The sequence below is a fragment of the Neophocaena asiaeorientalis genome, unplaced genomic scaffold, assembly GCF_003031525.2.
Source record: "Neophocaena asiaeorientalis asiaeorientalis breed wild unplaced genomic scaffold, Neophocaena_asiaeorientalis_V1.1 scaffold280, whole genome shotgun sequence".
Lineage (NCBI taxonomy): Eukaryota > Metazoa > Chordata > Mammalia > Artiodactyla > Phocoenidae > Neophocaena > Neophocaena asiaeorientalis.
Window position 1 is genome coordinate 6,461,832 of NW_020185321.1, and position 27,190 is coordinate 6,489,021.

General features: G+C 41.2%; 1 long non-coding RNA gene across 2 annotated transcripts; it reads left to right on the top strand.

Annotated features, from left to right (window-relative positions):
- Positions 1-145: 145 nt before the first annotated feature.
- LOC112392325 (uncharacterized) lies at positions 146-20,118 on the top strand. Of its 2 annotated transcripts, XR_003001663.1 has the most exons (4): positions 146-426; positions 4,678-4,890; positions 18,599-18,709; positions 19,841-20,118. It is a non-coding gene; the product is annotated as an uncharacterized LOC112392325 (long non-coding RNA). The 2 variants fall into 2 exon arrangements; XR_003001662.1 differs by lacking the exon at positions 146-426 and having other exon boundaries at positions 4,497-4,890.
- Positions 20,119-27,190: the final 7,072 nt, after the last annotated feature.

Consider the following 27,190-nt stretch of genomic DNA (forward strand, 5'->3'; position numbering starts at 1 on the left):
CCTTCCTTCCGGTCTCACCCCTACTCACCCTCCCCTCACCTCCTCCACTCCCCCGAACGGAGCTTATTCCTTTCCACTTCTGATCTCGGTCCCTTCCGTCCCACCCCTCCCTGCAATGCCCCTTGTCTGTGCAAGGGCACCACTTGGGACCCCAGCCCTAGTTCTTCCAGCGGATCAGAGGACGGGTCGGGGCTTTCTTTGGCTCTGGGGCGTATCCGGGGCCGCCCCTCGCGCGCGTTACAGCTCTCCGAGCACCGGCGTCTCCTTCCTAAACTACAAGCCCCAGAGCCCTTCGCACCTGAGCGTTTCCAGCCTTCTTCGGCACCCCCATCCCCGCTCCAACTACATTTCCCAGGGGCCACTGCGGCCCGATTCAGTCTGGTGACGTAGCGGTGTCGGTGGCTAGCGTTTCTCAGCGTGAGGCAGGTAAGTGTGTTTCCGTCTGGCTCTGGGGCGCTAAGCGGTGCGACCTGAAGCTCCAGAGGGGCCAGCCTGTGCGGGCCGAGGAGGTGCTGTCTCTCGGTCTTTGTCCGGGCGAGACGTGTACGTCCGGTTTGTTGGCGTGCGTTCGTCGGTGTGTCTACCAGGCTGCTCCTTCGAGTGTGTGTGTCAGTGTGTCTTTTTGTCTTGTGTTGCTACTAGGGTTGCGTGTGTGATGCCATAATAGCGTGTTTGTGGGGCCTACGCATGATCTGGTGTAGGGCGTTACCATGGGTCTGTGATTAAGGGGAGATTGTTGCAGCCTGTGTGACTCTGACGCTGTGTCACCACGTTGGTGAGACTCTGTGACCCTGTGTGGCAGTGGCAGTGCCAGTGTGAGCGTGCGACAGCTTTTGTGTGGCTGCCGCCGAGGGTAACCCTTAGTAACCCAGTGATTCCTTGGTGTTCGTGAAGTTCGTGAAGAGTTTCCTTTCTCTCTGCTTCGGATATGGCTGCCTCTACCAAAACAGATCGGGTGAGTGACTGAGAATCTGGCTTCCTTGGAGGAAAGGCCTGAGCCTTGCCTTTCTGCATTCCTCTTCCCTGTAGTGCCTCGCCTAAAAGTGGGCTCAAGCGGAGATATGAGTACCAATTTATGAAGCACGATCATGGCTCTCCCGGGCCATGGGTCTTTTCTAGGGTCTCTGATGGCTACAGCTGTGAATCCCTCCTGCTTCTTCCTCAATAGCCTTAGAGAATCCCTGGGAAAATGACCTCTAGGAGAGAAGGCAGGAATTTGAGTTTCAGTTTGAAGCTTCCAAGCACAGAGATTCTCATGAGTTGCAGACTTGGTCTTGTAATGTGAATTCACAGATGTGGCCCCATATAGCCAAGAGAAGACGGCTGGAGTTTATGCTCCTCAAGGCCGCACTGTCTCTTACCTAAAGAGGGCTAGTTTGGGAGTCAGAGAAACCTATATTCTACTCTGGGCTCCATCACCTCCAAACCATGTCATTTTGGATGAGTTATGTTAACCTGGTTTCCATCATCTGTAAAACGGGGAGAAATACTTAACATTGCACTTTTGTTTTTTATTTTTTCCTTTTTTGAGAATCAAATGAGATAATATATACAAGTTCTTACCTAGTTGCTAGTATTATTGATATTATTATTGCTATTAGAATTATTAAGGTGATTTAAACACATTGTTTGAACATCTCTGGTGTGTACTTGCCCTGTTCAGGAGAGAAAGTTGTGAACTCCATCCCATTGAACCTAAGGCAAGTTCTGTGGCAAAATGCAGCCATTTTGTCAAGGATGCAGGCTGCACCTTGGTGTCTAAGGGACTCAACTCCAGCTTTTGAGGGTTTTTTGGGGTTGAAGAATCTTCATGTGTTATCAGGGGCCAGAGAAGGAAGTGGGGTGAGTTTCAAATTGTGTGTTTGGAAGCTGCAAGACAGGCCTGCAGCCTTCTATCTCCTTTTTCCTCCTCCAGACCTACAGGACTCTGTACTCCCCACCAGAAGAGCCTGAACGGAGAAGTTTGTACCATTTAAGCCTTAAAGCCATGGCCCAGATGAGTTGGTATCTTCCCTCTTTCTTCTAACACCATCTCGTTTATCATGACTTATGCACGACATTTTGTCTAAAGTTTGCTATCCTAACAGGTTTCTATGAGCAGTTGGTCCTCAGTTCCTTGCATCCCTAGGGATGAGAGGGCTGAAGATATGTTCTCAATTTACCCAATTCTTACTCTTATCATCCCTGCTCCCCCCACCCTCTCTTCATGTATTTGTTCAGGAAACTAATTCCACCCATCCAGGGAACTTTGTTCTCCCCACAACCCTGATGATGCAGAAGTACACATCTTGGAGAGAACTGAAAACCTTTGTAACTTACGTTGTCATGTGGAATATTTACCAGCACATGAGGCACAGGCACTGCCAGAAAGACATAGGCCAGGGATGGAGCAAGGCATTAGAAGGACCCTTTTAAATCTGAAATGAACCCTTTCATTTCAAGATTGGGGGAAACTGGGGAAGGGCGGGTGTCCCAGGTTTTGAATAGGTCATTTTGGAAGGTAGTTGGTGCAGCAGCTGTTTACCAACAGATGAATCTGTAAAACTCTAAGACTGATACATTCTCTTTGCATTTTAACATTTCTGAATTGGGGATGCCTTTTTTTCAACCAATGGCGTCTTCAGTTTGGTGAAATACAGTAACATTACCTACCTCATAAATAGTTTTTAAGGCCAAAGAGGAGATAGTCCTGAGAGACCTGACGGGGACCACCTTCTTTAGGACGACTTTAAAAGAAGGTTCGTGATTGATGACTTTAACACAGAGATGTGGGTCAACGGGGTAGGGGTTTGGGCAGGGAAATGATAAGAGATGAAGCACAGGGTTCATTGTTATTCCTGAAGGGTCCAGTTTAAAGTTGTTGCAGTTTGAGTAATGACCGTGTATGTGGAACTCTGAGTCAGCTTTACCAGCTCTCTGTCATCAGGGTGTAGTGTGGCCCAATGGACTGTTACAAGTAAGGAGCTGATCTCCTTACCTGAAATTTGGGGATTCCTTGGACAGGTTCCCAGAGGTCCTTGAACTCTCAGAAGTTGTATGTATGGAGTTGCATGTTGGGGCCTAGGTGTATTTTTCTAGGGATCAGATTTTTAAAATTTGACTTAATTCCCAGAGAAATAACCCGTGTCCTAGCTCAGGCTGATATAATAAAATACCATAAACTAGGTGGCTTACAAAAACATTTCTTAGTTCTGGAGGTTGGAAGTCACATCAGGGTGCTAGCTAGCATGGTTGAGTTCTGGTGAGGACCATCTTCCAGGTTACAGACTGTTAGCTTCTCCTTGTATTCTCATGTGGCCCAAAGAGGGCGCTCTGGTCCCTTCATCGCCTTCATCCCATTTATGAGGTCTCTATCCTGATGACCTAATAATCTCCCAAAGGTCCCACCTCCAAATACCATCATATTGAGGGTTAGATTTCAACATAAGAATTTTGGGAAGACACAAACATTCAGTCCATAACAACCCCCAAGGTCTCAAGAACCCCTGGACTAGAATCCCAAGACTATAAGAACTGGCAAAGGTGTTTCCAATAATCTTGCCCTAAATCAGTGCCCTACAGTGAATGCATTGCTGAGTAATTTATGGTTTCTCTTTCACAGAAAGACTGGGCTTTTTCAGTCAGCTACCTCTCCATTGTTGGGAGGAGCAGGGTGTAGCTTTTGTTATGAACATTTTCTTCTTTTGCTACAATCCTATACAAACTGTGAATATAAGCCCTGCTGGCCACCAGAGCCAGGTAATCAAGCGGCATCCCCTGGGCAGCAACCACAAAATCTGGGACTCCAGATGTGTGCACAGGCTCCCTTCTGGGAGATACCAGCAACATGGAGTGAGGCAGAGGGAGAGTGCAAAGTTGGTACCTGCCAGCCTTTCTGATCTTTGGAGAGTATTTCAGTAGACCTCTAGATAATGTGTTAAGTTAGAAGCCTGCCCCTCAGGCTGAAGCTTTAAGATAAGCAAATAGGCCTCTTTCACAGAAAGCCTCGGGGTGTGTTTCATGCTGCTACGTCTGTGCTGTTTCTTTTAAGAGCAGCCAGGTAAGAACTGTTTCTGTTACCGAACCAAACTTGGGTCTGCTTGCTTGTGTGCGGTGAAGCCAATCTGCTGACACTGGGTTGTGCTGAAGGAAAGTGCAGCATTTATTGCAGGGCGCCAAGCAAGGAGTCCAGGGCAGCTAGTACTTAAAAGACCTGAACTCCCTGAGGGCTTTCAGGGAAAGGTTTATAAAGACAGGGTGAGGGAGGGGGTTTGTGGTGTGTGATCAACTCATGGACATTCTTCTGATTGGTTGGTGGTGAGGTAATTGGGAGTCAGCATCATCAACCTTCTGGTTCCAACCAGTCTGGGGTCTACATGCTTGTGGGCAGCAGAGAGTTAACTTCTTCCACGTGATGGGGGTTTCAGTATCACAAAACAGCTCAAAGGACATGGCTCAGAATATCATTTATAGCCCTTGAGGAAGAACTAAAGGTCCTTGACTTTGTTTAATGGCTAAAGTATTATTTTTGTCTTGCTTGACTGTTTTCCTTTCTGCATTTTCTCACTTCTTTGATTAAATTTATTCTTTGACTGAAGTTTTTCTGTAGACAAAAGGCAGGAGGATGACATGGGCGGGGGTCTATTCTGGGAAGGCCTCACAGGGTCCTGCCCAGTTACATTTCTCTGTTTGTTACAGTCCAGTCCGATTGGCAAACGTAAGCCGTGCTGGCCACGAGAGCCAGGCAATCGAGGGGTGTACCCTGTGCTGCAGCCATCAAAAATCAGAGCACAGATGTGTGCTCAAGCTCCATTCCGGGAGATACAGGCAACCTGGAGGGAGACTGAGGGAGAGCATGAAGATCGTGCCTGCCTTCCCAGATCTCTGGAGAGGATTACACTCAGCCCTTAGGTATGTGTTTAATTAGAAGCTGGGCCCTCAGCCCACAGCTGTGAAGATAAGCTAATAGGCCTCTTTCACAGGAAGACTGGGCATTTCAGTCTGCTACCTCTCTGCCGAGCCCTGGGATGGGTAGCTAGTAAAAAAAAAAAAAAACAAACCCTCTTTCTCCATTTATTACAGTCCTGTGGGAACATAAGCCCTGCTGGTCACCAGAGCCAGGCAACCAAGGGATGTGCCCTGGGTGGTACCCACAAAAACTGGGGTCCCAGGCATGTGCATAAACTCCTTTCCAGGAGATACTGGTGACCTGGAGCAAGATGGAGGAAGAATGCAAAGATGGCACCTGCTGGCCTCTGTGGTTTTTGGAGAGTATTTCAGTAGGCACCTAGATGTGTGTTAAATTAGGTACCTGCTCCTCAGGCTAAAACTTTGCAAATTCATTTCTTTCATAGATAGTTGGGTAATCATTATGTTGCAGGAGAGGGAAATGTCATGACCTGGGACCTGCAGGAGTCCTTAGGACAGACCACAAAGTGAGAGCCCTTGGCTTCACACAGGAAAGAATTCAAGAGCAAGTCAGAGTAAAGGGAAAGCAGGTTTATTTAGAGAGATACACATTCCATAGGCAGAATGTAGACTGTCTCAGAAAGTGAGAGTGGCCCTTGGGCATGGGGTCGCAGGTTTTTATGGGTTAAGTAATTTCGTAGGCTAATGAATGGGAGGAATATTTTTGCTATTTTGGTGTAGGGTGGGGATATCCCAGGAATTGGGCCACTGTTCACGTTTTGGTCTTTTACGGTCCTCCTCGGAGCTGGCATAAGAGGGAGTGGTTTTTAGTTTTACAATGAAGGTATAATGAGCTAAAGGTCAATGACCGGACTATTCTCAAAGCCATCTTGGTTTCAGCTGGTTCCAGATAGTCTTTATCACATCCCAACAGCCGTGCCCCTTCTTCATTATCTAGCATTTGTGTCCTACCCCTTTCCCTCCTGTCTCAATTAGGCTGCCTCTGTGCTGGGCCCTGGGGGGATAGCCAGGTGAGTCTGCTGGAGCCCTTTAAGAACTGTTTCTCAGTTTGTCCTATCCTGTGGGTCTTGTGGATGCAAATACTATTGGCTTTCAAAGCCAGGGATTTTGGTGGCTCATCTCAGGTACAGGTCTTAAAAGTTGCGGTTCCAGATGTGGGGTTCAAATCCTTTGCTCCTCAGGGAGAAGCTCAGAGTTGTGAGTTTCCTCCCAATTGTAGGTTGCCGTGCCAAGGGTGGGGTTTATGGTGAGATTGCCTCTCAGCCTTTCCCTACCGGTTTGGTTTTTTAAATTTTATTTATTTATTTAACATCTTTATTGGAGTATAATTGCTTTACAATGGTGTGTTAGTTTCTGCTTTATAACGAAGTGAATCAGCTATACATATAATACATGGGAGTTCCTCAACTAATTTTTGGATTTCTTTCAGAGGGAATTATTCTGTATGTAGCTGTAGATTCATTGTGTCTGCGGGAGAAAGTGATGAGTTCAGGATTCTTCTATGTTGCCATTTCAAACTAGATCCTCACTCCGCCCTTTTCTTGAGGGATAATGCATGTCCAAATTCAGATAGCTCTGTTGACCCGTCTGTCCTGTGAAATCTTACAAGTAAAACAGACTTCACTCTATCCTATTTTCTGTCCCCCTTTAGTCCCAGCTGGCACTTTTTCTGCTGCTATAATCTCATCTCTCTTCCTGGCTCCAGCTGAGATGGCTGATTAAACTCATTGGTAATCTCTTTATGGAGTGACTGTCCAGCCACACTCTTGGTGTTCTCTCCACAGCACATTTTCTCATTTTTTGCAACGTGAATAGGCTGAGAATTTTCCAAATCTTCAAGATCTGGTTCGTTTTTGCTTAAAAGTTCCTTCAAGGGGCTTCCCTGGTGGCGCAGTGGTTGAGAGTCCGCCTGCCGATGCAGGGGACGCGGGTTCGTGCCCCGGTCCGGGAGGATCCCACATGCTGCGGAGCGGCTGGGCCCGTGAGCCATGGCCGCTGAGCCTGCGCGTCCTGAGCCTGTGTTCCGCAACAGGAGCAGCCACAGCTGTGAGAGGCCCGCGTACCGCAAAAAAAAAAAAAGTTCCTTCAATTTATCTTCCTCTTCTCCCTCATTTTATAATAAACATTAAGAAACCAGGCTACACCTTCAACACTGCTTAGAAATCTCCCTAGCTTAATCCAAAGTTATCACTAATTTCCACAAAACACTAGAACACAGTTCTGCCAAGTTCTTTGTCACTTTCTAACAAGGATCACTTTTCTTCCAGTTTCCAAGAGCATGTTCATAATTTCCATCTGTGAGCTCACCAGAATCACCTTTAACATCTGTATTTCTATGAACAGTCCCATTAATGCAATCTAGGCTTTTTTCTTTTCTAAATTTATTTCTTTTTGGCTGCGTTGGGTCTTCATTGCTGCGCATGGGCTTTCTCTAGTTGTGGCGAGCAGGGGCTACTCTTCGTTGCCATGCGCGGGCTTCTCATTGCCGTGGCTTCTCTTTGTTGCAGAGCATGGGCCCTAGGCCCGCGGGCTTCAGTGACTGTGGCACACGGGCTCAGTTGTGGCTTGTGGGCTCTATGGCGCAGGCTCAGTAGTTGTGGTGCACGGGCTTAGTTGATCCTCAGCATGTGGGATTTTCAGAGACCAGGGCAGGGCTCAAACCCATGTCCCCTGCATTGGCAGGCGGATTCTTAACCTCTGCGCCATCAGGGAAGTCCATAGGCTTTTTCATACATACACCTCAAAACTCCTCCAGCCTCTACCCATCACCCAGTTCCAAAGCCATAACCACTTTTTTTTTTTTTTTTGGCATTTGTTACAGCAGCATTCCTACCTCATGGTGCCAAAATCTATCCACAACAGTCACTTTCCAGCTTAAACCTATTATTGTTTCCCTTTATCCAGTGGAAAATGCCTGATCTTTTCTGCATGAAATGCTTCATCATCTGGCCTCTGATTACCTAAACTAATCTCTCTGGACTCCGTATGATTTTCTTGCAGTCTGCATAATCCCCACTCATTCTGCCACTTCTATGATACTACACATGAGGTTCCCTTTACCTAAAATCAAAATATCTGTTACTGTATTCCCAGTTTTTATGGGGTTTATTTAATTTGTCTATATTTATTCAGGGCAGGCTTCATGCCCGCCCCAGGGCTATGTCACGTACTTTCTTCTGCTCTCCCAAAGCCTTCTGTTGTCTCTAAAACATTTATCAGTGACTTTTTCCATTTAAAATAACTTCTTTGAAATTATACATGCTGTTTGTAACATTAAAAAAATACACAGGTGTAACTTTTACTACAATTATTTTAATGTAATTTTTACATAACTCCCTTTTATCCCTATCTCTAATCCGTTCAAACTCACCACGTCCTTAAGTTTTTCTCCTTGTGAAAAAATAAAAGACAAATGTTATTGGTTTTTGTTGCTTTTTAATTTTTATTTATTTTTGGCTGTGTTGGGTCTAGTTGCAGCAAGCGGGGGCTACTCTTCGTTGCGGTGCACGGGCCTCTCATTGCGGTGACTTCTCTTGTTGCACAGCACGGGCTAGAGGGTGCATGGGCTTCAGTAGTTGTGGCTCACAGGCTCTAGAGCGCAGGCTCAGTAGTTGTGCAGGGGCTTAGTTGCTCTGCGGCATGTGGGATCTTCCCAGACCAGGGATCAAGCATGTGTCCCCTGCATTGGCAGGCAGATTCTTAACTACTGTGCCACCAGGGAAGCCCCATTTTTTGTTGCTTTTATTTTTAATTTACATAAGCAATGTGGCACAATAGACTTTTTAAAACTTTTTTCACTCAGCAAAACCATGGCTAGTTCTTTTGTTTGTACTGCTCCATAATATTCCACCTGACTTTATTTGGCCATTCCCTGAGTGAGCGATACTAGATTGCCTCTAATTCCTCCAACAAACTCCACCCCTCCAACAGCATAACAAAAAAGACTATGATTAAAATTCTTATACATATCTTACAGAAATGTGAAATTTTCTCTGGGATATATACCCCAGAGAATGAGATTGGTGTATCATAGGGTTCACTTATACTTAATTTGACTAAGAACTGCCAGGTCACTCTCCACTACAACTGTATATTCCTGCTAGTAGTGTATAAGAGTTCCTCTTTCACCACACCACTACCAACACTTGGCATTATCCAGCTTTCTGATTTTCACAGTCAGCTATGTATAAATTGGTATCTTGTCTAAATTTTGTTTATCTGACTATTGAAAAGTTTGAACATTGTTTCTTTGACTTGTTAAATATTTGGTTTTCCCAGTCGGTAAAATGACTTCATATCTTTTTCTTGGAGGTATCTACTTTTTTCTTTTTGATTTGTATAGTTTAGTAGCATATTCTAGTTGATAGTCTAGATGATAGTTACATGTTAGTGCTAGATGTTGCAAATATCTTCTTTCAGCCTATCATTTTTTTCTGGTAACTTTGGGGTCCTTTGCTTAATAAACATTAATTTTGGTATAGTGTAAGCCATCTTTGAAATTCTTTTTTACCTATAATTTGTGCTTCCTTGGATTTTGTTTTAAGGTCTCCCCAACTGAAGTCACAAATATATTCTACAGGATTTTTCTCCCATTTATCTTTCACAATTAGGTTTTTATTCCACCTAGAATCCTTATTTGTATAGGACTTATGGTCAGAACCCACTTATATTCTTCTCATGTAATGAGCTACTTTCCTAATATAATTTTCTAATAGTTCATCATTTCCTCACTACTAAAGAGTATATATATATGTGTGTGTGTGTGTGTATTTCTCTACTTACTTCCATTGGTCTATGGGAAAGTTAACAACTAGAGGGAAGAGTCCACACAAAATTGCTCTGACACCAATTCCAAGTCTGAGGGGTTCCCAAAACTACCTTAAGTTGTTGGGTTTTTTTAAAATTCATTTTATTTTTTATTTCTTTATTTTTGGCTGCATTGGGTCTTTGTTGCTGCATACAGGCTTTCTCTAGTTGCAGCGAGTGGGGGCTACTCTTCGTTGCAGTGCACATGCTTCTCACTGTGGTGGCTTCTCTTGTTGCGGAGCATGGGCTCTAGGTGCATGGACTCAGTAGTTGTGACTCACGGGCTCTAGAGTGCAGGCTCAGTAGTTGTGGCACACAGGTTTAGTTGCTCTGTGGCATGTGTGATCTTCCCACACCAGGGATCAAAAACCTATCCCCTGTATTGGCAGGCAGATTCTTAACCACTGTGCCACCAGGGAAGTCCTTAAGTAGATTTTAGAATAAGATTATGAGGTAGCTCAAAAAAATCCCACTGGGATTTTATTTGGAATCTCATTGAATTTATATATAAATTTGGAGAAATTTGATATTTTTATTTTGCTAAGTCATCTGATCCAAGAACGTGGAATATCTTTACATTTATTCAAAACTTCCCCTTTAAGAGTTTAAAGGTTTTTCCATAGTGTTCTTGTGTGTTAATTCTTAAATATTCATTGCTAGTGTGGAGAAATTTTATTGTTTCTAATAAAATGATCTTGAATCTAGCAGACTAGCCAAACTCATAGTTGTCCAATAGTTTACATGTTCACTTGGGTGGATTTTCTAAGTAAATGAATCTTAATGTCCTCAAATATTGAGTTTTATTCCTTCCTTTTCAGTCCTCACACATCTTATTTTTGTCATCTTAACAATGGAAGTGGTACCAGTCATTCTTTTCCTGTAACCTATGTTTAAAAGGATTGACTAGTTTCTTCATTATGAACTACATTTTGCCATGGGGTTTTGCTGTGTATGTTACATATAATTAAGAAAGGTCCCATTTAGTCCTACTTTATTGGAGGTTTCTTTCGCCCCAATGACTAGTCCTTGAATTCAATCAAATTCCATTTCTGTACCATTCGCATTCCAAGGAACATCACTGAGGGAGCACCTTTTTCTCTTATCCTGAGGAGGCAGGGTCTTTATTCCTTTTCACTTCTGAGTTCCTTGTATCTCTGTCTTTAATGTAGGGCTTTTCCTTCTACTGATACAAGTGGGACACTCCCAAATCCCTGCCCTTCCCATTCAGGAAATGGGAGACCTATCCTTGACAGCTCTTCTCTGGCATTTGCTTGCTCTGGAAACTTGGCTCTTTCTTTTGTAATCAACAGGATATTTATGGTGGATTAAAAATGGGCCATAAATCGTTCAATGTTTTCCCATTGTGGGGAGATATCTGATTCCTCACTTCTTGAATCTAGGATGATCTTAGTGGTTAGCTTGACCAATTGAATATGGCAGAAGTAATGTTCTGTGGCTTCTAAGGCTAGGTCATAAGAAGCCGGTGCTTCTGCCTAGTTATCTTGGAATACTCACTCTTGGGATGCTTCATATTGGAACCCAGCCACCATACTGTGAGAAACTGAAGCCACACAGAGGCTGTATGTAGATGTTCCTGGCAACTGCCTCAGGTGAGCGCCTAGTCAACAACCAGTGAGCCAAAGTGGATGTCCCAAATTAGATGAAAGACATGAAACTACACCTCCAAGAAGCTTAATGAACTCCAAGCAAGGTAAACTCAGATCCCCGCTGAGATGCAGTATACTAAAATTCTCGAAAAACAAAGAGAAAAGTCTTGAAAGCAGCCAAGATAGAGACTTGTCACAAACAAGGGATCCTTAGTAAGATTAACAGCTGATTTCTCATCAGAAACCATGGGGGTCAGAAGGCAGTGGGAGGAAATATTTAAAATGCTGGGGTGGGGGTGTGGAACAAAAAACAACAACCAAAACTGTCAACCAGGAATTCTATATTGGCAAACCACTCCTTCAAAAATGAAGGAAAGGGCTTCCCTGGTGGCGCAGTGGTTGAGAGTCCGCCTGCCGATGCAGGGGACACGGGTTCGTGCCCCAGTCCTGGAAGATCCCACATGCCGCGGAGTGACTAGGCCCGTGAGCCATTGCTGCGGACCCTGCACGTCCGGAGCCTGTGCTCCGCAACAGGAGAGGTCACAGCAGTGAGGGGCCCACAAACCGCATAACAGATAAACAAATGCTAAGAGAGCTCATGTCTACTACACCTGCACTGCAAGAAATGCTAAAGGGAGTTCTTAAGGCTGAAACAAAAGGACATGAGACAGTAACTCAAAGCAATACAAAAAAATAATGATCATTGACAAAGGTAATACATAGATGTATACATTAAAGCTATCACCATTGTTTTTCAGGTTTGTAACTCTTTTTGTTTTCTATATGACTAAAAAGACAAATGCATACAACAATAATTATAAATCTGTGTCAGTGGGCACGTGATGTATAAAGATGTAATTCGTGAAATTACAACATAAAAGTTTGGGATGGAGCTGGATAACAGCAGAGTTAACGTGTCGTTAAACTAAGTTGGTATCAATTCACACTTGGTATCAATTCACAGATTGGTATAAATTTAGGGCATTAACTATTAATTCCCAAATTGCAACCAATAAATTACCTTAAAAACATACTGAAAAAGAAAGAGGGAATAAGAATTACATTGGAAAAGGCATTATTAGAAGAACTGAATAAAAATCATATAAGACATATGGAAAATACAGCAAAACAGAACTATGTTATCAGTAATCACTTTAAATATAAACTTATAAATTAAAAAACAAAGGAAGCAGTATGGATTTTTTGATAACTTGATGCAACTGTATGCTGCTCACAAGTGATTCATTTTATACCCAAGTCACAAATAGGCTCAAAGATAAATGATGGGAAAAGATATTCTATGCAAATGAAGAGCAACCAAAAGAGATCTGGAAGGAGGGTCAAGATGGCAGAGTAGTAGGACGTGGAGCTCACCTCCTCCCACAGACACATCAAGAATACATCTACATATGGAACAGCTGTCACAGAAAACTAACTGGAAACAGGCAAAAGATCTCCTATACAACCAAAGCGGCAAGAAAGATCAACATGTAACTAGGTAGGATGGGGGAAAAAAGACATCAGGTCAGGACTGGCACCCTGGGAGGGATTTGTAAGGAAGAGAAGGTCCACACGGGTAGACACTTGCCCTGGAAAGGGAGCATACTATATTGACTCACGATCTGGGCATCCCAGTCCTAGGGTCCTGAACAGAGGAGACAAGTCACCTTGCCTACTGGGAAATCCACTGAGACAGACAAAAGGATTGAAGAAGCCTAGACTCTACTCTCAAGGAGTGTGTGTGTGTTCTGGCTCACTAACAATCCATGCAGAGAGGGACTTGCAGTAGTGTGTGCTGCCTTGCCACACTTCCCAATCTGAAGGGGCGAATACCTTGGACCTGCTCACTCCTTACTACAGCCTGGCATGAGGTCAGGGCAAAGATTCAGTCTAACTATGCAGAGATAGACCAGGGAGCCTAGGACATGATCCAGGCAGAACCATGGAGACCATTGTTACTGCATGCACAGGGGAGCAGCAGGGCTAGCTGGGCAGACATTGCAATGTGCAGACCAGGTGGCCACAGGAGTGGCTAAGCATTGAATCCTGGGAAGAGAGGCCCTGGGTGAGGACTCAATCTAGCTATAATGAAGCAGCCAGAAGGGCCTGGGGTGTGATCCAGGGGGAGCTACGGAACCCATTATCAGTGTGTAGAAGGAAGTGGCAGCTCTAGTGGCAGAGCCTATTGTAAGCATGCATATGGCGGCAGCAGGTCCAACTGCATCAGACACTGTCAGCACACTCACTGGGCATTGCCACAAGAACGCACAGCAGCTAAGTGCTGAAACTGAGGCAAACTGGCCCTGGGCAAGAGTACCCAGCAATTCATTTCCCAGTGAGGGTGCCCCGGCTCCACCGACTGCACACTGCACCTAGTGCCAGATCTGGGGCAGACAGATCCTGGGAGAAGTCTGCCACAGAGTCAGACCAGATGCCAGGTAGCAACACAGCCACCTCAATTCCTGCAGCCACAACACCCTGACACCCAGCCCCAGTCTACTGCACACCACAGCCTTGCACTACATCTGGGATGAACAAAACAGAAAGACACGACCATGGGCTGCTTGTGAGCAGATGCCTACTCAGGCAGTGCATGCATAGGTTCTGTGTGACCACACAGGCCTCACCTGATTTAGCAATCACTTCCTTTGGGGCAGGACATGAACTCAAGGGCAATGGAACCTGATTGAACTTGACCTCAGGGCTTCTACCCTAACAACTGGAGAGCAGACCCAGCCCTGGAGAGGGTGATGACAGCCACAGGGTAAAGAGGAAGCCCCACCTCACATCCAGAACAGGCTCAAGGCACCACAATGCAAATCACACCCCCTATCAAGGGGATAATGGCCACCACACTCTGAGGAAACACATGGCTGGCATCCATGCCAAAAACAGCCCTCACACCAAAAATATTGGACACACAGCCTACACAGGGATGCTCCCACATAAACACAGCCCTTCAAGAGCGCAGGGGATAACTGTTTCTTCTAAATGCATAGAACAGAGAAAGTTAAGTAAAGAGCATAGGGATTAATCTTAGTTAAAAGAATAAGAGAAATCCCCTGAATAAACAAATAATGAAACAGACCTCACCAGTCTACTAGACCCTGAGTTCAAAATGGAGGTAATAAAAATGCTGAAGGAATTAAGAAAGATTACCAATATAAAGTCAAATCACTGTAATGAGGAACTAAAAACTATAAAGATGAATCAATCAAAAATAGACAATTTAATTGCTGAGATAAAAAACAGTCTAGAAGCAATGAATAGCAGACTAAATGACACAGAAGAATGAATAAGTGATCTGGAAGGTAGAATAATGGAAGTCACCCAATCCAGAACAGCAGACAGAAAGATACATTTAAAAAAATTAACATACAGGATTTATGGGATAATATAAAACCTGCCAACCTATGCATAATAGGGTTTCCAGAAAGAGAAGGGAGAGAAAAGGGAATTGAAAATGTATTTGAAGAAATTATGGCTGAAAACTTCCCAAACCTAAAGAAGGAAACAGATATCCAGGTACAGGAAGCACAGAGGGTCCCAAACAAGATAACCCAAACAGACCAATACCAAGACATATCATAATTAAAATTCCAAAAGTTAAAGAGAGGATTCTAAAGGCAGCAAGAGAAAAACAGTTACAAGGGAACCCCCATAGGCAATTAGCTGATTTCTCTGTAGAAATTTTGCAGGTCAGAAAGGAAGGGCATGATATATTCAAAGTTCTGAGAGAAAAAAACCTGCAATCTAGGATACTCTACCCAGCAAGATTATCATTTAGAATAGAAGGAGAGAGAAAGAATTTCTTAGACAAGCAAAAACTAAAAGAATTCAACAATACTAAACCTGCCCTGTAAGACATATTGAAGGGTCTTCTCTAAATAGACAAGAAGCAAGAATATATAGGAAAGGGAAAACCACAATAAGAAAGGCAAATATATAAAAGGATTGAAGACCACTTAAATGAGCCAGTAGATAGATTTTAAAAGTCAGAAAAATTTGTAAAAGCGATAACTACAAGTAACAGCAAAAGGATAAACATAAATATATAAAATAGGACATTAAAATCACAAAACGTGGGGGAGGGGAGTTTAAAATGTAGATATTTTAGAACATGAACTTGTATGACTATCAGTTTAACACAAGTAGATATAGTTATGGGCCAACATACTTGAGCTCCACAGTTACCACAAATCAAAAACATATAGTAGGAACTTCCTTGGTGGTGCAGTGGTTAAAAATCTGCCTGCCAATGAAGGGGACACAGGTCAATCCCTGATCCGGGAGTATCCCACATGCCGTGGAGCAACTAAGCCCATGCGCCACAACTACTGAGCCTGCGCTCTAGAGCCCACGAACCACAACTACTGAGCCCATGTGCCTAGAGCCTGTGCTCCACAACAAGAGAATCCACTGCAATGAGAAGCCTGTGCACCACAATGAAGAGTAGCCCCTGCTCACCACAACTAGAGAAAGCCGTGTGCAGCAATGAAGACCCAATGCAGCCATATATTAATTAATTTTAAAAGTTCACTATTATTATCTGTCATCCATCCATCCATCCCTCTATTCACTCACTCACCATCCCTCTATCCATCCATGTATCCATCCATCCTCCCTCTCTCCCTCCCTCCCTTAAAAAAAAATCAGAGGCAACAGAGGTCCTAAATGACATAATAGACCAGTTGGACTTAACAGATATCTGTAGGACATTACATCCAAAAACAGCAGAATACATGTTCTTTTCAAGTGCACTTGGAACATTCTCTAGGATAGACCACATACTAGGTCACAAAATAAGCCTCAACAAATTTAAAGAGGATAGTAATTATTTCAAGCACCTTTTCTGACCACAACAGTATGAAACTAGAAATCAACCACAGAAAGAAAAACAGGAAAATAATGAACTGATGGAGACTAAACAACATGCTACTAAAAAAACTAATGGGTCAACAATGAAATCAAAATACCTTCAGAGAAATGAAAATGAAAACACAACTTTACAAAATTTATGGGATATAGCAAAAGTAGTTATAAGAAGGAAGTTCAAAGAGATACAGGCCTTCCTCAAGAAACAAGAAAGTCTCAAACAACCTCCCTACCATGAAAAGAATTAGAAAAGTCAACAAAACCCAAAGTCAGTAGAAGGAAGGAAATAATAAAAATTAGGAAATAAATAAAATGGAGATCAGCAAAAATAGAAAAGATCAATAAAATCGGGAGCTGTTTTTTTTAAAGATAAAATGAACAAACCTCTAGGCAGGCTCACCAAAAACAAAATAGAGAGGACCATCAATAAACAAAATAGGAAATGAAAGAGGAGAAATAAATGATGTCATAGGAATACAAAAAAATCATAAGAGAATACTATGAACAGTCATATGCCAACAAATTGGGCACGATAGAAGAAATGGACAAGTTTCTAGAAACACAGAGCCTGCCAAAACCGAGTCAAGAAGAAACAGATAATTTGAACAAGACTGATGACTAGAAGTGAAATCATATCTAGAATTAAAAAAAAAAAAAAAAAGAACCAACCTCCCTCTAAACAAAGGTCCAGGGCCAGATGGCTTCACTGAGGAATTCTACCAAACATACAAAGAAGAACTTATACCTATCCTTCTCAAACTCGTCCAAAAGACTGAAGAGGAGGGAACACTCCCAAATTCATTTTATGAAGCCACCATCACCCTGATACTAAAACCAGACAAAGACACTGCAAAAACAAAAATTTCAGGCCAATATCTTTGATATAGATGCAGAAATACTCAACAAAACATTAGCAAACCAAATCTAACAATACATAAGAAGGATCAGACACCATGATCAAGTTGGATCATTCTAGGATGGTTCAACATACGCAAATCAATCAGTGTTATACACCACATTAACAAAAGGAAAGACATAAACCACATGATCATCTTAATAGATGCAGAAAATGCATTTGACAAAATTCAACATCCATTCATGATAAAATATCTCTCATCAACGTGGGTATAGAGTGAAAATACTTCAACATGATGAAAATCATTTATGACAAACCCACAAGCAACAAAATACTCAACAGTAAAAAGTGAAAGCCTTCCTGCTAAATTCAGGAACAAGACAAAGATGCCCACTGTCCCCACTTCTATTCAACATAGTATTCGAACTCATAGCCACAGCAATCAGACAAGAAAAAGAAGTAAAAGATATCCAAATTGGAAGAGAAGAGGTAAAATTGTCACTAGTTGCAGATGACATGATACTCTGCATACAGAACCCTAAAGACTCCACACCACAACTATTATAACTAATAAATCAATTTAGCAAGGTAGCAGGATACAAGATTAATATACAGAAATTTGTTGCATTTCTTTCCACTAACAGTGAAATATCAGAGTATTTAAAAAAAAATCCCTTTTAAAATTGCATCAAAAAGAAATACCTAGGAATAAACAACCAAGGAGGTTAGAGACCTATATGCTTAAAACTATAAAACTGAAGGAAAACTGAAAATGATTCAAAGAAATGGAAAGATACCCCATGCTCTTGGATTGGAAGAATTAATATTGTTAAAATGGTCACACTGGGGCTTCCCTGGTGGCACAGTCGTTAAGAATCCACTTGCAAATGCAGGGGACATGGGTTCGAGCCTTGGTTCAGGAAGATCCCGCATGCCACGGAGCAACTAAGCCTGTGTGCCACAACTACTGAGCCTGCGCTCTAGAGCCCATGAGCCACAACTACTGAAGCCTGCACACCTAGAGCCTGTGCTCTGCAACAAGAGAAGCCACCACGTTGAGAAGCCTGTGCACCACAACGAAGAGTAGCCCTCACTCACCACAACTAGAGAAAGGCCGTGTCCAGAAACAAAGACCCAACTCAGCCAAAAATTGTCGGGAACCAGCTGCAAGCTGACACAGTTCTTGCAGCTTAAAGCATGGCAAAGTCCTGCTTAATCATTGACAGGACCCGAAAGAGTTATTAGAGAAGATGTGAGTCTTGGCCCACGAGGTTGCTTGCAGTTTCTCTAACTATAGTTTTTCCTTGGCATGCTTTGGTAGTCACAGTCTATTCTCATGCATGTTTATATCCTGGTTTGCAGAATGTTTTGTACTATAACTTCAACACTAAGGAAATACTGTCTGATGATTCCGTTTGGTGATTTTAACAAAAAACATGTATTGTCTACTGCAATATATAAAGAGGTTTGATGAGAAATAAAGTGTGTGTGTTTATACACCACCCTCCTGACCCTGTCTCTTCTTAATCCCCTCACCTGCTCTCAGGACTTGTTCCTCAGTCTTACAGTGACTGACAAGTGGCGCCCGAACAGTGACCTGAGTACATGGGCTGTTGAGAGGGACCCCGGAAATATTTCGCACGCAGACATATACAGGGTAAGTTGGATTGTACCGGGGGATATTTTAGATGTAGCCTTTCTTTCTGTTTTGTTCTCATCAGCAGTAAAAATGGGGCAAACTGGATTTAAGGAACGACAACTTTTCGTTCAGCTACTGTACTCTATGTTATCTGCTCAGGGCATTAAGGTTACGCATAAACAGCTTGTTCATTTTCTTCATTTTGTGCAGGAAATTTGTCCATGGTTCCCAGAGGGAGGAACTATTAATATTCAAACACGGGAAAAAATAGGTCAACAATTGAAAACTTTCTATTCCCTTCATGGTCCTTCTAAGGTTCCTGTAGGTACTTTTTCACTTTGGAATTTGATAAGAGATTGTCTTGACCCAACTCATGAGCTTCAGAAATTATTCAAAGCGTCTTTACGCTGCTTCCCTTCTGCTCCTCAGTTACAAAATTTGCCTGAGGAACCTGTTTCTCCTACTGCGCCTCCCTTGTTGGCGACCATGCCATCTTCAGAGTCCCTGGAGGAGGTTGATGAACTATCCCCAGAGGATGAGACTGAATTGGAGGAAGAGGCTGCATGATATCACAATCCTGATTTTGATGATGGCGTTTTTGCAGCTCTTAAGAATGTGCCTGCAGAGTCTGAAAACTTTCCTATATTAGATAAAACTTCATTTACTGCTTTAGCCCAAGCTTTAACTTGGGTAAAACATTTACATGATGTTACTCAAGATGCTTCCCTAGCCCCTACTGCACATTCTTCTGGCTCTTCCTTGCCAGCAAAATCTCCTGATGAGTCCCCTTCAGTAAATCAGGGGTCTATTTCTGTTTCTTCTACTTCCTCTCTGCCTGTGAGTCTTTCTTCTCCACTCCAAACTGCTTTATTTCAAGCTTCTAAGCAGGGGGAAGATATATCTTCTTTGGGGTTTAAAATAAAGAAGGGGGAATATACCACAACCCCGCACAATTTATTGCGACATTCTTTATATACTTTAAATTTTTTGAACGTAGATAAGCAAGGACAGACAGCTGTCGAAGGATTGTGGCATCCTCGTGCCTTGCCTTTTGCTGAAGTCCGTTGGCAGGATCTTCTTACTAATCAGTGGAATGGTCCAGGATCCTATACTAATATGGGGATGAGGGCATGTTTGTATGTTTCCTAGGGACACTAAGGATCCTCGTTGGATACCTGAGCGCCTCATGAGATTCTGTGGATCCAGACCAGATGGATGGTGAATTCCCTCCCCTGCAATATGGATCCAGACCAGATGGTGAACTCTCTCCCCCACCATATGACGAGAAGGCGGCTCGATGACACTTCCAATCCTCCTGAGAAACCAGCTCTCCAAGCTCATCAGTGTTGTCTCTCCTGGGCCACGTGGATGGCCAACCCTCCAACATGGGGCCAATTGAAACGACTGACCCAGAAGGCAGAGGAGATGTTGATGCAGCAGCAAGTGACTAAGTCCCCACAAACGTTGTTTGTGGCTATGTTGGCTATTATCTCTTGTCAGGTAGTTTTGGGTAATACTGATAATTATTGGGCATATGTCCCTGATCCTCCATTACTTCGCCCTGTAGAATGAAATGATCCCTCAATTCCTGTTTATGTTAACGATACTTCCCTTCTTGGCTATCCAAGCAGTGATTTTATTACCCCTCTCACTGTAACTTGTTTTTCATTTACTGCCTTTCCTTTTGTGTGCCCCTATCTGTTTTTCCATTCCTGCATTTTGGTATAACCAACACGAACAATACCGGCATGGATGTCTTTCGGTAGGACCCAGGCCTTCTTATACATATCAGTTGCAGTATTGGAATGAAACATGATCTCACAGGGAGTGGATTTTGAATATTATGAGGCTCTCCACTTCTTATTTTAAGGCTACAGAGGATCCTCCTAAGGACTTGCCTCCCTGCATTCAACAAATATTGTCCCCCTTTATGGACGTCTAACCCCTCAGAACCTTTATGGTCATATCCTCTGTGGCATTGATGCCAATATTCTACACCAGTGTGGCATCGAATTCCTCATACTACTGCAGCTGTTTTCCTCAACCTTTTGCTGAACTTCTTATTAATAAGATTGAACCTCCAGGGGGATAGGTGGAGGGTGTCCTCTCCACCAATTTAGGAAATGTACAAAATAATATCTGGAAGTTGATGGCTGCTGTGGGGCCTGTTGTCCTTTCACATCAACAACATCCTGTTAGGAACTTAACCGCTTTTGTTATGGCTTGTGTTCCATCACCCTATGCTATTCTTACTGGTTCTCTCTACGTTTTTCAAAAAGAAGGGTTTTATGACATACGTTGTGATAATTGTAATTTGACAAATTGTATAAGCATGGGGGAACCAAACCGGGGATTTCTTCTTGTTCATTAGCCTCCCTTTGCTATGCTCCCTGTAAATGTTACAGGTCCTTGGTATTCTAATTCAGGTTTGCAGGTCATGCATGAACTCTCCCTTCTTTTACAACGGCCCAAGCGATTTTGGGGGTTACTTATAGCTGGAATTACAGTGCTCATTGCAGTCATTGCTTCTGTAGCTGCTTCTGATACTGCGCTGACTCAAAGTATTCATACTGCCACATTTGTGAATAATTTAGCTGCTAATGTCTCTAATGCTTTGGGAACTCAAGAAACTATTGATAGAAAATGAGAAAGTCATGTTAATGCATTGGAAGAAGTTGTTCTTATTCTTGGAGACCAATTAGCTGCTTTAAAAACTGCCTGTTCTATGCATTGTCATGCAGAATTTTCTGCAATCTGTTAAGCCATATAACGATTCGCAGTGGCCTTGGCCTCAGATTAAGAATCATTTATTGGGAATTTGGTCTCATTCCAATCTATCCCTTGATATTGCTCCCTTACATGGGGATATCACAAATATCCAGCATGCAGCTCCCCTAGATGTAAATCCAGTGGAAATTGCTTGAGACATATTTACCCAGATTACACGTACTTTTGCCCCAAGTTCTCTTATTAACCTCCTTTATTCTATAATTGTTATTGGTATTTTAATATTATTGTGTATTTGTTGTTTTCCAGTCCTCCTGTGAATTGGCTTACGAGCAATTGCAGAACTCCAAGTCGGGCTCTACTACCTCACATTAAAAAATAAGGAAGGGGGACATGTCGGGAACCAGCTGCAAGCTGACACAGTTCTTGCAGCTTAAAGCATGGCAAAGTCCTGCTTAATCATTGACAGGACATGAAAGAGTTATTAGAGAAGATATGAGTCTTGGCCCGTGAAGTTGCTTGCAGTTTTTCTAACTATAGTTTGTCCTTGGCATGCTTTGGTAGTCACAGTCTGTTCTCATGCACGTTCATATCCTGGTTCGCAGAATGTTTTGTACTATAACTTCAACACTAAGGAAATGCTGTCTGATGATTCAGTTTGGTGATTTTAACAAAAACATGTTTTGTCTACTGCAATATATAAAGAGGTTTGATGAGAAATAAAGTGTGTGTGTTTATACACCACCCTCCTGACCCTGTCTCTTCTTAATCCCCTCACCTGCTCTCAGGACTTGTTCCTCAGTTTACAGCGACTGACAAAAAATAAAGAAATGAAGGGAGGGAGGGAGGGAGGAAGGAATTTATATATATATAAAAAGAAATAGCCATACTACCCAAAGCAATCTACAGATTTAGTGTGATTCCTATCAAAACACCCATGATGTTTTTCACAGACCAGAAAACATAATCCTAAAAATTTATATGGAGTCACAAAAGACCCAGAATTGCCAAAGCCATCCTGAGGAAAAAAGATCAAAGGTGGTGGCATAACCCGTCCAGACCTCAGAACTACAAAGCTACAGTAATCATAACAACATGTTATTGACATAAAAACAGACATATAGATCAATGTAAAAGAATAGAGAACCCGGAGTAAACCCAGACACCTACAGTCAATGAATCTACAAGAAAGGAGGCAAGAATACACAATGAAAAGACAATCTCTTCAATAAGTGGTGTTGGGATAGTTGGACAGCTACATGCAAATCAATGAAATTAAAACATACCATATACAAAAGTTAACTAAAAATTGTTTAAAGACCTAAATTTAAGACATGACACCATAAAACTCCCAGAAGAGAACACAGTCAAAGAGCATTCTTGGGCATAAATCACAGCAATATTTTCTTAGATCAGTTTCCCAAGGCAAAACAAATAAAAACAAAAATAAACAAACGGACCTAATCAAACTTTAAAACTCTTGCACAGCAGAGGAGACTAACAACAAAACATAAAGACAACCTACTGAATGGGAGAAAGTATTTGCAAACAATGCAAACCAACAAGGGGTTAATATTCAAAATATACAAACAGCTGATACAACTCAATATTAAAAAACAACATAATTTAAAAATGAGCAGAAGACCTAAATAGACATTACTCTAAAGAAGACATACAGATGGTCAACAGGCACATGAAAACATGCTTAACATTGCTAATTATTAAAGAAATGCAAATCAAAACCACAATGAGGTATCACCTCACATTATTCAGAATGGCCATCACCAAAACTATAAATAATAAATGCCAGAGAGTGTGTGGAGAAAAAGGAACCCTCCTACACTGTTGGTGGGAATGTAAATTGGTGCAGCCACTATGCAAAACAGTATGGAGGTTCCTTAAAAAACAAAAAATAGAGCTACCATGTAATCTGGCAACCCCACTTCTTGGTAAATATTTGGAAAAAATGAAAACTCTAATTCCAAAAGATACATGTACCTCAGTGTTCATGTAGCAGCACTATTTACAATAGCCAAGACAGGGAAACAACCCAAATGCCCGACTGGCTTAAGACGTGTGTGTGTGTGTGTGTTTGTGTGTGTATGTGTGTGTGTAATGGAATATTAGTCATAAAAAAGAATGAAATATTGCCATTTGCAGCAACATGGATGGACCTAAGGAATATTATACTTAGTGAAGCAAGTCAGACAAATATATATTACTTATATGTGAAATCTAAAAAATAATACAAATGAATATACAAAAGAGAAATGGATTCACAGGTACAGAAAACAAACTTATGGCTACCAAATGAAAAGGGGAGGGGGGAAGGATAAATTAGGCCTATGGGAGTAACAAACTACTATACATAAAATAGATAAGCAATAAGGATTTACTGTATAGCACAGGAGATTGTATTCAATATCTTATAATAACATAATTGAAAATAATATGAAAAAATATATATGTAACTCACTTTTCTGTACGCCTGAAATGAACACAATATTGTAAATCAACTATATTTCAATTTTTAAAGGTTTAAAAGTTAGTTGTAATCTTTAAAGATATAAAAATATCCACTAGAGGAACTGAAAAAGTGATCTTGTGTAGATAGATTAAAACACAAAATGGGTTTTAGGTCTACATTGTTACAAGACAAAGAGGAAATTATCTATTGATAAAGGTGTCAATGCATCTAGAAGATAAACGTACTTGCACTCAACATGAGAGCCTCAAAATATATGTAGTAAACATGGACAGAATTGTTGGGAGAAATAGTTCTACAATACTTGGGGACTTAAGTATCTTATTTTCAATAATGAAAAGTATATCTAGATAGAAGATCAATAAGTAAGTGGACTTGGACAACACAAAAACCAACTAGCCCTAACAGACATATTTGGAACATTCCACCCAACAACAGCAGATAAACATTTTTCTGAAGTGCACATGGAACATTCTCCAGGGTCATAAAGTAATTCTCATTTTAAACAACTGAAAGCATACCAAGTATCTAACTAATATGAAACAAGGTTAGAAGTCAATATTAGAAGGAAAATTGAAAAATTTGCAAATATGTGGGAATTAAACAACATACTCTTTAAATGACCGATTGGTCAAAGAAGAAATCACTGGTGAAATTAGCAAATACTATGAGATGAAGGAAAATAAAAACACAACATACCAAAACTTATGAGATTCAATGAAAGCAGTTCCCAGAGGGAAATGTACAGCTATAAATACCTATATTAAAAAGGAAGAAAATCTTAACCTAACTTTACATCTTAAGGAACTAGAAAAGAGGAGCACACTAAACCCAAAACCAGCAGAAGGAAGAAAATATGGACAAAAGCAGATACAAAGAATAAATGAAACTTAAAAATAGAATCAGTGAAACCAGAAGTTGGTTATTTGAATAGATCAAAATTGACAAACCTTTAGATTTGTCTAAAAGTGGGGACATTACAAACCTTACAGTAATTTAAAGAATTATAAAAGAATACTACAAATAATTGTACACCAACAAATTAAGTAATGTAGATAAAATGCAAAATCTCTAGACACAAATTACTGAAATTGACTCAATAAGAAGTTGAGAATTGCAACAGACCTGTAACAGGTAAGGAGGTTGAATCAGTAGTTCAAGACCTTCAAGAAAGAAAAGTCCAGGTCCAGGTGGCTTCACCAGTGAATTTAAACTTTTAAAGAAGGATTAACACCAATCCTATTCAAACTCTTCTGAAAAATAGGAGAGAATTATCCCTAACACATTCTATGAAGCCAGCATTATCCTAATATAAAGCCAGACAAAAATACCACTAGAAATGAAAACCACCTATAAATACCTCTCATGGATATAGGTACAAAAATCTTCAACAAAATATTATCAAACCAAATCCAACAGTATATTAAAAGGATTGCACAGCTTGACTGAGTGTGATTTATTCCAGGAATACAAAGGTGCTTCAACATAAGAAAATAAATGAAGTTAATACACTTCATTAATAAAGCAAAGACCAAAAAAACCCAACATGATCATCTCAATTGATGCAGAAAAGGCACTTGAAAAAATTAAACAGCCTTTCAGGTTAAAAATGCTCAGCAAACTAGGAATAGAAGGGAATTTCCTTAACATGATAAAGGGCATTTATGAAAAACCCACAGCTAACATCATCCCCAATGGTGAACATCTGAAATCTTTTTCCTTAACACCAGGAACAAGACAAGACTATCTGATTTCACCATTGATATTCAACATTGTACTGGAAGTCCTAGCCAGAGAAATTAGTCAAGAAAAATAAAAGGCATCCAAATTCTAAAGGAAGAACTAAACTATCTCTATTTGCAGATGACATGATTCTATACATAGAAAATCCCAAAATGTCCACAGGAAAACACTGGAGCTAATAAATTTAGTAAAATTATAGGGTACAGGATCAGCACACAAAAAAATTGTTTTTCTATACACTAGCAATCAACAATACAAAAAGGAAGTAAGAAAATTCTATTTATAGTAGCATCAAAAAGAATAAAATATGTGGGAATAAATTTAACCAGGGGAGTGAAAGACCTGTACACTGAAAACTACAAAACATTGCTGAGCAAAATTAAAGACATTATTAAATGGAAGGACATTCCATTTTCACCAATTGGAAAATGTAATAGTGTTGTATTACTCTACCAGGTCTGCCTAGTACCACAGACTGGATGGCTTAAACAACAGAAATTTATTTCTCACAGTTCTGGAGGCTGGATATTCAAGATCAAGCTGTTTGCAGATTTGACGTCTCCTGAGGCCTCTCTCCTTGACCTGCAGATGGCCTTTTCTCTGTACATGCACATTCCTGGTATTTCTTCCTCTTCTTAAAGAACAAAATTCGTATTGGATTACGGTCCCACTCTTATGGCATCATTTAACCTTAATTGGCTCCTTAAAGGCCCTATCTCCAAATATAGTCCCATTGTGGGTTAGGGCTTCAACATAGGAATTTGGGGACACAATTCAGTCCATAACAACTAGTAAGATGGCAGTAATCCGCGAAGCAATTTACAGATTCAGTGCAATCCCTATCAGAATTCTAATACTTTTTTTCAGATTGGGAAAGCTGATCCTCCAATTTATATGAAATTTCAAGGGTCCCCAAATAGTCAAAACAACACTGAAAAAGAAAAACAAAATTGGAAGACTCACACTTTCCAATTTCAAAAACTACTTCAAAGCTAGAGTAATCAAAACAATGTGGTACTTATATAAGGGCAGACATATAGATCAATGGGATAGAGTTGAGTCTAGAAATAAACCCAAATATCCATAGCTGATTGATTTTTGGCAAGGGTGCCAAGAAAATTCAATGGGGTACAAATAGTTTCTTTAAGAAATCTGCTGGGACTACTGGTTAACTACATGCACAAGAATCAAGGTGAACTCCTGCCTCACTCCATTTACAAAAATTAACTTGAAATTGAACAATGACCTAAATTTAAGAGTTCAATTATCAGATTCTTAGAAGAAATCTTGATCTTGAATTTGACAATTAATTTTTAGATTTGACATAAAAAACACAGGAATCAAAAGAAAAGATAAATTGAAATTCACAAAACTATAAACTTTTTCTACAAAAAGACCTTATCAAGAAAGTGAAAAGATAACATATAGAAGAAAATGTTTATAAATCATGTACCTGTTGGCCATTTGTATCTTCTCTTGAAGAGACAGAAATCCTAACACAACTCTGCTTGCTTGTGGTCTATTTCAATTAAATGTGTGTGTGC